This window comes from Symsagittifera roscoffensis, chromosome 6 (assembly GCF_963678635.1).
Source record: "Symsagittifera roscoffensis chromosome 6, txSymRosc1.1, whole genome shotgun sequence".
Taxonomy (NCBI): Eukaryota; Metazoa; Xenacoelomorpha; order Acoela; family Convolutidae; genus Symsagittifera; species Symsagittifera roscoffensis.
In genome coordinates this window covers 1,343,127-1,356,115 of record NC_087067.1, presented here as the reverse complement: position 1 = coordinate 1,356,115, position 12,989 = coordinate 1,343,127, and the positions used below count along the sequence as shown (strand labels likewise).

At 34.5% G+C, this 12,989-nt stretch overlaps 2 protein-coding genes across 2 annotated transcripts in view; both read right to left on the bottom strand.

The window, feature by feature from the left end:
• Window positions 1-12,989, bottom strand: part of LOC134848877 (uncharacterized) — a 572,430-nt gene that overhangs the window by 296,363 nt on the left and 263,078 nt on the right. The gene's annotated exons all lie outside the window — the stretch shown is intronic.
• Window positions 1-12,989, bottom strand: part of LOC134848890 (soma ferritin-like) — a 237,886-nt gene that overhangs the window by 59,565 nt on the left and 165,332 nt on the right. The gene's annotated exons all lie outside the window — the stretch shown is intronic.

Here is a 12,989-nt window from a genome sequence, read left to right as displayed (position 1 = left end):
AAAGTGAGAAAAAATTGGTGCTATTTTAAGCATTCGAAAGCAAATGTATAAATCGAGAATATAAATGTGTATTTTTACGTTGATTTCTTAGAATAAATTAAGAGCAGCTCTATTGTTTTGGATCTGCAAAACCTTCGGAATTTGAAATACGCAAGCGAACTTATTTCTGCAACATTTATAACATATAAAAGATCTGTTCTTAAAAACATCGATTAAGGAAAGGAAGTTCAGGTGCAAACTGTAAACATTTAATAATTTTGCGAATTTTATTATGCAAAAAAAATCTATAATTCAACGTAGTTTTCTAATTGAAAAAAATTGAAGCTAAAAAGAATTAAATTTTTACTGTGTGTCTAATTGAAAGTTTTCTTCATAGAATTAGGAGATCATTTATCTGGTTCTGCTTGTATAACTAATACTGCTTGTAATAGGTAAGTCTTAGTTTGTTTAGAATTATTCAGCAGGCTCCATATTATTTTCTCTAAAAATCTTTCTTCATCAAATTTTTTTACCCAAAAGAATGAAATGTAGATCTTGAAAGCAAATTTTTGATTTATGCTTTGTGTATAATCTTCCAAAAGATGTTGGAGTTGAGTTTACTTGACAACAAATTATTTTCACAAAATCTGAATTTTTATATAAGTTATATCCTAGGTTATATCCTAGGTTATATAAGTTATATAACCTAGAATATCAAATGATAAAAATTTTTCCAAATATTACATATTTATGTTGGATTCTTTCTCAAGATGTAATATATAGGCTAAATTTTACAAAAAAGCCTCTAAGATCCTAATGAATTAAATTGAGTTTCTATCTCAATTTGATTTTTTATCAGTTTCTGCTTCATCTACTATCTTCCGACTTAATTCAATTCAAACAATCTCTCTGTTCCTTCTACAACATATTTTTCATTGATTTTCCCTAAAAATTTTCTGTGTCTTAAGCTTATTCTTGCTTTCTGCTTCTTGCATGATTTCGCTCTTGAAGTCACTTTGCAAGAAAAATTAGTCAAAACTGAGGAGTTTAGGAGAAAATAGTGTCAATTTAACTGATAACTGCTAATTATTACCATGTAATTTGTACATGTTTTCCTTTAGGTTCCCTTGTATAAATGCTACAGCAAACTATCTCAGCAAAAACCTAACTTTTGGAATCATTAACTATCACTTTTTTTTCCAAAAAAGTTTGTAAATCGCTTTTTGTTCTTGATTTATGTCGAAAGTTTTCTCAAAAAAGTCGAAGTGAGAAAAAATTGGTGCTATTTTAAGCATTCGAAAGCAAATGTATAAATCGAGAATATAAATGTGTATTTTTACGTTGATTTCTTAGAATAAATTAAGAGCAGCTCTATTGTTTATAATCTGCAAAACCTTCGGAAGTAGAAATACGCAAGCGAACTTATTTCTGCAATATTGATAACATATAAAAGATCTGTTCTTAAAAACATCGATTAAGGAAAGGAAGTCCAGGTGCAAACTGTAAAAATTTAATAATTTTGCGAAATTTATTAAGCAAAAAAAATCTATAATTCAACATAGTTTTCTAATTGAAAAAAACTGAAGCTAAACAGAATTAATTTTTTACTGTGTGTCTAATTGAAAGTTTTCTTCATAGAATTAGGAGATCATATATCTGGTTCTGCTTGTATAACGAATACTGCTTGTAATAGGTAAGTCTTAGTTTGCTTAGAATTATTCAGCAGGCTCCATATTATTTTCTCTAAAAATCTTTCTACATCAAATTTTTTTACCCAAAAGAATGAAATGTAGATCTTGAGAGCAAATTTTTGATTTATGTTTTGTGTATAATCTTCTAAAAGATGTTGGAGTTGAGTTTATTTGACAAGAAATTATTTTCACAAAATCTGAATTTTTATATGAGTTATATCCTAGGTTATATCCTAGGTTATATAAGTTATATAACCTAGTATATCAAATGATAAAAAAATTTCCAAACATATATATTTATGTTGGATTCTTTCTCAAGATGTAATATATAGGCTAAATTTTTCTTAAAAAGTCTCTAAGATCCTAATGAATCAAATTGAGTTTCTATCTCAATTTGATTTTTTATCATTTTCTGCTTCATCTACTATCTTCCAACTTAATTCAATTCGAACAATCTCTCTGTTCCTTCTACAACATATTTTTCATTGATTTTCCCTTAAAACTTTCTGTGTGTTAAGCTTATTCTTGCTTTCTGCTTCTTGCATGATTTCGCTCTTGAACTCACTTTGCAAGAAAAATTAACAAAACTGAGGAGTTTAGGAGAAAATAGTGTCAATTTAACTAATAACTGCTAATTATTACCATGTAATTTGTACATTTTTTCCTTTAGGTTCCCTTGTTTAAATGCTACAGCAAACTATTTCAGCAAAAACCTAACTTTTGGAATCAATAACCATCACTTTTCTTGCAAAAAAATTTGTAAATTGCTTTTTGTTCTTGATTTTTGTAGAAAGTTTTCTCAAAAATTTCGAAGTGCAAAAAAATCGGTGCTATTGTAAGCATTCGAAAGCACATGTGTAAACTGAATTTTTAAAGGTGTATTTTTACGTTGATATCTTAGAATCAATTAAGAGCAGCTCTATTGTTTATAATCTGCAAAACCTTCGGAACTAGAAATACGCAAGGGAACTTAGTTCCATATTTCTGCAACATTTATAACATCGAAAAGACCTGTTCTCATATCGATCTGACATCGATTAAGGAAATAAAATCAAGGTGCAAACTGTAACAATTGAATATTTTTGCGAAATTTATTAATATAATTCATCGTAAATTTCTAATTGAAAAAAAAACTGAAGCCAAACGACTAATTTTTTTTTGTGTATCTAATTGAAAATATTCTGGTTAAAATTCATAGAATTAGGAGATCATACATCTGGTTCTGCTAAATTATTAGTTTGTTTAGAATTTTTCAGCAGGCTTCATATTATTTTCTCTAAAAAACTTTCTACATCAAATTATTTTATCCAAAAGATTGTAGATCTTGAAAGTAAATTTTTGATTCATACTTCATGTATCATCTTCAAAAAGATGTGGCAGTTTGATTTACTTCACTACAAATTATTCTCAAAAAAACTGAATTTTCATATAAGCTAACCGAGTATATCAAATGATAAAAATGTTTCAAACATTACACTTTTATGTTAGAATTTTTCTCAAGATGTAAAATATAAGCTAAATTTTAATAAAAAATCGCTAAAGTACCAATGAATTAAATTGAGTTTCTATCTCAATATGATAATTTCTCAGTTTCTGCTCCATCTACTATCTTCCAACTGAAACCAATTTGAACAAAGTTCCATTTGAAAATTGAGTTTTAGAGGTGAAAATGTATCATTTCAACGAACGTTCATTAATCCGAAGCAGAATTAATACCATAAATCCTTTTCAAAAAATAAGCTTCAACTTATTTTCTCGACCTGATATTTGTATGTTGCTGTTCCAACTCTGAATTTTTATATTGAAGTAAATTTTTGGTTGAGAATGATGTATAATATTATCTTGAAATTTTCAAATGTTAGCAAAACATACATTTTTTCATCTTTTCCAGGTCAGTTATCAATTTCCTTTCCGAACCATAGAAAAAAAACAAGAGAAAACCATTGTTCTTAGCAAATCAATCCCCAATATCTGCTACGCAATACTCTATAATTACTTTTACGAATGTATCATTTCAACGAACGTTCATTAATCAGAAGCAGAATTAATACCATAAATCCTTTTCAAAAAATAAGCTTCAACTTATTTTCTCGACCTGATATTTTTATGTTGCTGTTTCAACTCTGAATTTGTATATTGAAGTAAATCTTTGATGATAATGATGTATAATATTATCTTGAAATTTTCAAATGGTAGCAAAACAAACATTTTTTCATCTTTTCCAGGTCAGTTATCAATTTCGTTTCTGAACCATAGAAAAAAAACAAGAGAAAACCATATTTCTTAGCAAATCAATCCCCAATATCTGCAACGCACTACTCTATGATTACTATTTACGAACGTATCATTTCAACGAACGTTCATTAATCAGAAGCAGAATTAATACCATAAATCCTTTTCAAAAATAATCTTCAACTTATTTTCTCGACCTGATATTTTTATGTTGCTGTTTCAACTCTAAATTTCTATATTGAGGTAACTTTTTGTTTGAAAATGATGTATATTATTATCTTGAAATTTTCAATTGTTAGCAAAACATACATTTTTTCATCTTTTCCAGGTCAGTTATCAATTTCCTTTCTGAACCATAGAAAAAAATAAGAGAAAACCATAGTTCTTAGCAAATCAATCCCCAATATCTGCTACGCACTACTCTATGATTACTTTTACAAACAAAAAGCACGGATATTTTAATATGGTCACTAGGCAAAAACCTTTCAATTAATCGATGTTTTATGAATATCCAGTTTTTTCAACAACCACTTAAGCTCTCATCAGCGTATGTGATTCACTTCTACAACAAATTTTTCGTTACAAAATCTCCGCAAGCTTGCAACCAATGGAGTTTTTACTGTAGATTAAAGATTTTCGGATCAATTTCCATTGAACGTTTCACGACAATTTGAATTCGGTTGTTGCTGGTTTTATCGTCAATCAGAACCTATGAAAAAATAAAGAAATGACAGAACAAGAATAGTGATGAAAAAACTGTAAAAATTTTACTAGAAGTTTTTCAAATTTAGTGTTCCAGTAAGCCAGGTTTTTGAATAATTACGTTATCATCAATCATGCGGATTGTGAACGCTGTCTGTTTTGTCCCCCGAGTAGAGGTGATCGAATTATGTATTAACCAAATGATTGGAACAAAAGGTTGAGCGGTTTGAGCGTTTATTTTTGACGATTGCTCTCAAAACGGTCAAAAACTGCTCTAAGTTTTCTAAATACAATCAAACCGTTCAAAACCGGTTAAATTGCTCAAATCCCAGCAAAAAAACGCTCAAAATAGTGCATTTGTTGCGCAGGGCACAAGCTAGTAAGAAGTAAGATGTGTACAGACACCAATGGTATGCGAAAGCTAACCAAGCTATGTTTAAAGAGTAAAAGTATTTGTGTTGAAATGAAGCTGACTGTTATCTAAAGAGAACAATCGTGACGCGAAGTCCACTGGACTTCGTGAAAAGCACAACTGACTGGTAACTAATTAGTTGCTACAAGTCAAGGTTACTCGTTAAAATTCACAATCAAAAAGTTCCCCAATGCACAAAAAATTTATATCTGCCTTTCTACTAAGTAGCCAATATCACAGATATACTCCATTCTCCTTTCGCCCCACGGGATCCGAAGTTTAAAACAAAAAGAATCAATTTTCAGCACCAATGTAATTTACAAAAGAATATACAAAAGCACACAGAGATGAAAATGAGATATCTTTTAGAGGCTACATACAATTCGATACAGATATATGCAGCAATTCAAAATTAAAGAAGGAAAGTAAAAATAAGTGCAATGTACATTAGGGCTTATGTATAATATAACAAATAAAACATCATGAAACTAACTAAAATTGACATTTGCAAAAAAAAGGTCAATATAGAACCAACTAATATGTCCGCTAATAATTAGGAAACGAACGTATTAAAAATTTAACAAATTGTTCCAGATGAGCCAATGGTAAAACAAAATGTTACTGAATCAATCTGAATAAGTTTCGAGAGTTTAAGTTGCTGAGTTAAATGTTTGATGAAAAGATCTGCTTCTGCTCTTAATTCGGTATCTAATGATGACGAAATATCGCTTTCGCATCTTCTTTATCCTCCAATGGGAGTTCCTCCGTAGGTGAATAAAACCGCGAGTTTCATGTTCATTGAAGATGTGGTCGAGTGAGAGCCTTGAGTCGTTTCGGCCACAAAGGTTGGTCTAGCTGGGATGTCCTCCAGAGGCGTCAAGAATGCCGAGGGTGAACGGAAAAAAGTGGAGGCCTGGCATCTGTTGTTTGAGGAAAACAAGATCAACGATTCATCTTCTGAGTCAACAACGTCTTTTACGGCAACCAATGGTAACACTTGCTGGATGAATCGCCTCTCTCCATAAAGTTTTTGGGGACCTGGGTTACTTCTCGTACGGGACGAGCTGTATGAGGGAGTTTCTGGTACTAAGTCTGTTGGCTTCTCGGAGATTTTTTTTTATAGCGATTGGGTTTTCGCTCGTGCCCGGATATGACACTGAATAGACCAAGGTTGAGTGCTCGCCAGATAATGTTCGTCTTGAATGATCTAAAGTACTTTCACAAATGAAAGAATGAGAATTAAAGTTAACCCCAGAGTCGGTGCCCAGATAGTCTTCTAAAACGTTGTCCCAATGGTCTAAATTTGAAGGCGATGATTATTCTGAGTTACCGTGGTCTATGATTACCAGAATCTGATTGTATCCCGAGTTGGCCATGCAGATCTTCTGATGGTCTATCTGCGCGACCTCGTTAAACTCCGAGATTTCCACGGAATTAAGTGAGAATTTCGACTTTCTAGGGTATTTTACTTGCAAACACGACAAGCATGCGTTCACCCAACTTTCACAAGCCTTTCTCAACCCTGGCCAATAAAACTTGTGTGATATTCTTTGTTGTACCTTGTCTATCCCCTGATGTCCCATCTGGTCGTGCGATCTGAACAACACTTCCGTCTGGTATAGCTGTGCAGTATGATGAGATTATGCCTGTGTAATATATTCTCTTCATCTTTCCTCCTACAGGCGACTACACCATCAACTGTGTGATAGAGTAAGTCCTTTTCTCTTTGTAGAGCTATCTCAAGATCTTGTAACTATCTTCCTCCAGGTCTCCTTTCTCCTTGACTCCCGTCCGGATCCATGTAGAGAGTTTACTCGTCATCTTGTCATTCTTCTGGGCTCGTATCAGATCCGACAGTCTGTATCTCGCTTTGACGTGTTCCTTCAATGACATCATTTGACCATTCAATTTTCCGGGACTGTGGATGTTGTCTTTTAGCTTAAAGCAAACTATCCTTCTCAAGACCTCCCTTTCATCGTCCGGTTCCAGGTTCGTCCTGACATTTGAATTGCACGATAGCTCCCTGAATGGTTTCCTTGACACCGCTATATTCTCAAGCTCTTCTCCTCCATACGCATCCTCCTGCTCTAGGTTGTACGTCCCCGAGAAAGGGTCAGTTTGTAGTTCTCTGTCGTGGTGCCTCATTTTCTCTTCTACTAATATCATGCAAAGATTGTCTTGGTCATCACCACTCTTCTCCGAGTCATCATCCCATTCTTCCGACTCCCCGGACAAATTCTCTTCCTCACTGTCTCCTTCTGATTTCGACCACTCCCCGGACTCTTGATCTGGTCCTAGGTGTTCGGCTTCCTCCTTGAATGCAATTTTCTTCTTCCGAAACGTAGTCCGTCTTAGTATGTCATCTGAGTTTTTCTCGACCAATGTTCGCATAAATTCTTTGTAGTCAGGTTGCTTACCTATCGTTGAGTACTCGCCATGAGCCGCTTCCCATCTTTTCAATATGGTGATTTCCGGTTTTTCTTTATCATTGCTCCTTCTACAACATATTTTTCATTGATTTTCCCTAAAAATTTTCTGTGTCTTAAGCTTATTCTTGCTTTCTGCTTCTTGCATTATTTCGCTCTTGAACTCATTTTGCAAGAAAAATTAGTCAAAACTGAGGAGTTTAGGAGAAAATAGTGTCAATTTAACTGATAACTGCTAATTATTTCCATGTAATTTGTACATGTTTTCCTTTTGGTTCCCTTGTTTAAATGCTACAGCAAACTATTTCAGCAAAAACCTAACTTTTGGAATCATTAACCATCACTTTTCTTGCAAAAAAAATTGTAAATCTCTTTTTGTTCTTGATTTTTGTCGAAAGTTTTCTCAAAAATGTCGAAGTGCAAAAAAATCGGTGCTATTGTAAGCATTCGAAAGCACATGTATAAACTTAATTTATAAAGGTGTATTTTTACGTTGATATCTTACAATCAATTAAGAGCAGCTCTATTGTTTATAATCTGCAAAACCTTCGGAACTAGATATACACAAGGGAACTTAGTTCCATATTTCTGCAACATTTATAACATCGAAAAGACCCCTCTCACATCGATCTGACATCGGTTAAGGAAACGAAATCAAGGTGGAAACTGTAACAATTGAATATTTTTGCTAAATTTATTATTATAATTCATCGTAATTTTCTAATTGAAAAAAAAAACTGAAGCCAAACAGGACTAAATTTTTACTGTGCATCTAATTGAAATTATTCTGCTTAAAATTCATAGAATTAGGAGATCATACATCTGGTTCTGCTAAAGTATTAGTTTGTTCAGAATTTTTCAGCAGGCTCCATATTATTTTCTCTAAAAATCTTTCTACATCAAATTATTTTATCCAAAAGAATGCAATGTAGATCTTGAAAGTAAATTTTTGATTCATGCTTCATGTATCATCTTCAAAAATATGTGGCAGTTTGGTTTACTTCACTACAAATTATTCTCAAAAAATCTGAATTTTCATATAAGTTAACCGAGTATATCAAATGATAAAAAATGTTCCAAGCATTACACTTTTACGTTAGATTTTTTCTGAAGATGTAAAATATAAGCTAAGTTTTAATAAAAAATCGCTAAAGTACCAATGAATTAAATTGAGTTTCTATCTCAATATGATAATTTCTCAGTTTCTGCTCCATCTACTATCTTCCAACTGAAACCAATTTGAACAAAGTTCCATTTGAAAATTGAGTTTTAGAGGTGAAAATGTATCATTTCAACGAACGTTCATTAATCAGAAGCAGAATTAATACCATAAATCCTTTTCAAAAAATAAGCTTCAACTTATTTTCTCGACCTGATATTTGTATGTTGCTGTTCCAACTCTAAATTTTTATATTGAAGTAAATTTTTGGTTGAGAATGATGTATAATATTATCTTGAAATTTTCAAATGTTAGCAAAACATACATTTTTTCATCTTTTCCAGGTCAGTTATCAATTTCCTTTCTGAACCATAGAAAAAAAACAAGATAAAACCATTGTTCTTAGCAAATCAATCCCCAATATCTGCTACGCACTAATCTATGATTACTTTTACGAACGTATCATTTCAACGAATGTTCATTAATCAGAAGCAGAATTAATACCATAAATCCTTTTCAAAAAATAAGCTTCAACTTATTTTCTCGACCTGATATTTTTAAGTTGCTGTTTCAACTCTAAATTTCTAAATTGAAGTAACTTTTTGGTTGAGAATGATGTACATTATTATCTTGAAATTTTCAATTGTTAGCAAAACATAAATTTTTTCATCTTTTCCAGGTCAGTTATCAATTTCCTTTCTGAACCATAGAAAAAAATAAGAGAAAACTATAGTTCTTAGCAAATCAATCCCCAATATCTGCTACGTACTACTCTATGATTACTTTTACAAGCAAAAAGCAAGGAAATTTTGATATGGTCACAAGGTAAAACCTTTCCATTAATCGATGTTTTATGAATATCCAGTTTTTTCAACAAATACTTAAGCTCTCATCAGCGTATGTGATTCAATTCTACTACAAATTTTTCGTTACAAAATCTCCGCAAGCTTGCAACCAATGGAGTTTTTACTGTAGATTAAAGATTTTTGGATCGATTTCCATTGAAAGTTTCACGACAATTTGAATTCGGTTGTTGCTGGTTTTATCGTCAATCAGAACCTATGAAAAAATAGAGAAATGACAGAACAAGAATAGTGATGAAAAAACTGTATAAATTTTACTAGAAGTTTTTCAAATTTAGTGTTCCAGTAAGCCAGGTTTTTGAATAATTACGTTATCATCAATCTTGCGGATTGTGAACGCTTTCTGTTTTGTCCCCCGAGTAGAGGTGATCGAATTATGTATTGACCAAATGATTGGAACAAAAGGTTGAGCGGTTTGAGCGGTTATTTTTGACGATTGCTCTCAAAACGGTCAAAAACTGCTCTAAGTTTTCTAAATACAATCAAACCGTTCAAAACCGGTTAAATTGCTCAAATCCCAGCAAAAAAACGCTCAAAATAGTGCATTTGTTGCGCAGGGCACAAGCTAGTAAGAAGTAAGAAGTGTACAGACACCAATGGTATGCGAAAGCTAACCAAGCTATGTTTAAAGAGTAAACGTATTTGTGTTGAAATGAAGCTGACTGTTGTCTAAAGAGAACAATCGTGACGCGAAGTCCACTGGACTTCGTATAAAGCACAACTGACTGGTAACTAATTAGTTGCTACAAGTCAAGGTTACTACGTTAAAATTCACAATCACAAAATTCCCCAATGCACAAAAAATTTATATCTGCCTTTTTACTAAGTAGCCAATATCACAGATATACTCCATTCTCCTTTCGCCCCACGGGATCCGAAGTTTAAAACAAAAAGAATCAATTTTCAGCACCAATGTAATTTACAAAAGAATATACAAAAGCACACGGAGATGAAAATGAGATATCTTTTAGAGGCTACATACAATTCGATACAGATATATGCCGCAATTCAAAATTAAAGAAGGAAAGTAAAAATAAGTGCAATGTACAGTAGGGTTTATGTATAGTTTAACAAATAAAACATCATGAAACTAACTAAAATTGACAATTGCAAAAAAAAAATCGGTCAACATAGAACCCACTAATATGTCCGCTAATAATTAGGAAACGAACGTATTAAAAATTTAACAAATTGTTCCAGATGAGCCAATGGTAAGAAAATGGTACTGAATCAATCTGAATAAGTTTCGAGAGTTTAAACTGCTGAGTTAAATGTTCGATGAAAAGATCTGCTTCTGCTCTTATTTCGGTATCTAATGATGACGAAATATCGCTCCCGCATCTTCTGTATCCTCCAATGGGAGTTCCTCCGTAGTAGAACAAAACCGCGAGTTTCGGGTTCATTGAAGATGTGGTCGAGTGAGAGCCTTGTGTCGTTTCGGCCACAAAGGTTGGTCTTGCTGGGATGCCCTCCGAAGGCGTCAAGAATGCCGAGGGTGAACGGAAAAAAAGGTAGAGATCTGGCATCTGTTGTTTGAGGAAAACAACATCAACGATATATCTTCTGAGCCAACAACGTCTTTTACGGCAACCAATGGTAACACTTGGTGGATGAATCGCCTCTCTCCGTAAAGTTTTTGGGGACCTGGGTTACTTCTCGTACGGGACGAGCTGTATGAGGGAGTTTCTGGTACTAAGTCTGTTGGCTTCTCGGAGAATTTTTTTATAGCGATTGGGTTTTTGCTCGTGCCCGGAGTTGACACTGAATAGACCAAGGTTGAGTGATCGCCAGATAATGTTCGCCTTGAATGATCTAAAGTACTTTCACAAATGAAAGAATGAGAATTAAAGTTAACCCCACAGTCGGTGCCCAGATATTCTTCTAAAACGTTGTCCCAATGGTCTAAATTTGAAGGCGATGATTAATCTGAGTTACCGTGGTCTATGATTACCAGAATCTGATTGTATCCCGAGTCGGCTATGCAGATCTTCTGATGGTCTATCTGCGCGACCTCGTTAAACTCCGAGATTTCCACGGAATTAAGTGAGAATTTCGATTTTCTAGGGTCTTTTACTTGCAAACACGACAAGCATGCGTTCACCCAACTTTCACAAGCCTTTCTCAACCCTGGCCAATCAAACTTGTGTGATATTCTTTGTTGTACCTTGTCTATCCCCTGATGTCCCATCTGGTCGTGCGATCTGAACAACACTTCCGTCTGGTATAGCTGTGGCAGTATGATGAGATTATGCATGTGTAATATCTTCTCTTCATCTTTCCTCCTACAGGCTACTACACCATCAGCTGTGTGATAGAGTAAGTCCTTTTCTCTTTGTAGAGCTTCTCAAGATCTTGATGTAACTATCCTCCTCCAGGTCTCCTTTCTCCTTGACTCCCGTCCGGATCCATGTAGGGAGTTTACTCGTCATCTTGTCATTCTTCTGGGCTCGTATCAGATCCGACAGTCTGTATCTCGTTTTGACGTGTTCCTTCAATGCCATCATTTGACCATTCAGTTTTCCGGGACTGTGGATGTCGTCTTTTAGCTTAAAGCAAACTATCCTTCTCAAGACCTCCCTTTCATCGTCCGGTTCCAGTTTCGTCCTGACATTTGAATTGCACGATAGCTCCCTGAATGGTTTCCTTGACACCGCTATATTCTCAAGCTCTTCTCCTCCATACGCATCCTCTTGCTCTAGGTTGTACGTCCCCGAGAAAGGGTCAGTTTGTAGTTCTCTGTCGTGGTGCCTCATTTTCTCTTCTACTAATATCATGCAAAGATTGTCTTGGTCATCACCACTCTTCTCCGAGTCATCATCCCATTCTTCCGACTCCCCGGACAAATTCTCTTCCTCACTGTCTCCTTTTGGTTTCGACCACTCCCCGGACTCTTGATCTGGTCCTAGGTGTTCGGCTTCCTCCTTGAATGCAATTTTCTTCTTCCCAAAACGTAGTCCGTCTTAGTATGTCCTCTGAGTTTTTCTCGACCAATGTTCGCACAACTTCTTTGTAGTCAGGTTGCTTACCTATCGTTGAGTACTCGCCATTAGCCGCTTCCCCTCTTTTCATTATGGTGATTTCCGGTTTTTCTTTATCATTGCTCCGGATTACCGGTTTATCGACTGCTAATTTCTCGAGTAGTCTCCTCAGATCCTCTCCTATCGTCACTCTTCTTGTCTCCACTTCATCGAGGTCGTAGCGTTTTGCTTTTAGTGTTTCATTCACTATCTTCGACTTGAGCATCATTTCCATTGGCATCCCTGCATTTCTCTTGAGAATTTCCTCCGTCTCATGTTCAGCTGGCAGCCCGGGATGGTCCTCTATTGGTTTCCCTGACTTGTCAAGCCATCTCGTGAGTGGCAGACTGTCATACCTCTCCTTGTCCATAAATGAGAAACCATCTTTGATTTCCGGCCTGTCGGCCTCCCTTTGCTCCTGTCTCTCATAGAATTCCGTCCTCTTGCTCAAGCTGTCGGCATTTTGATGTTTGTCCCTTGTTCTTTGCTCAATAATCATGTTATAACC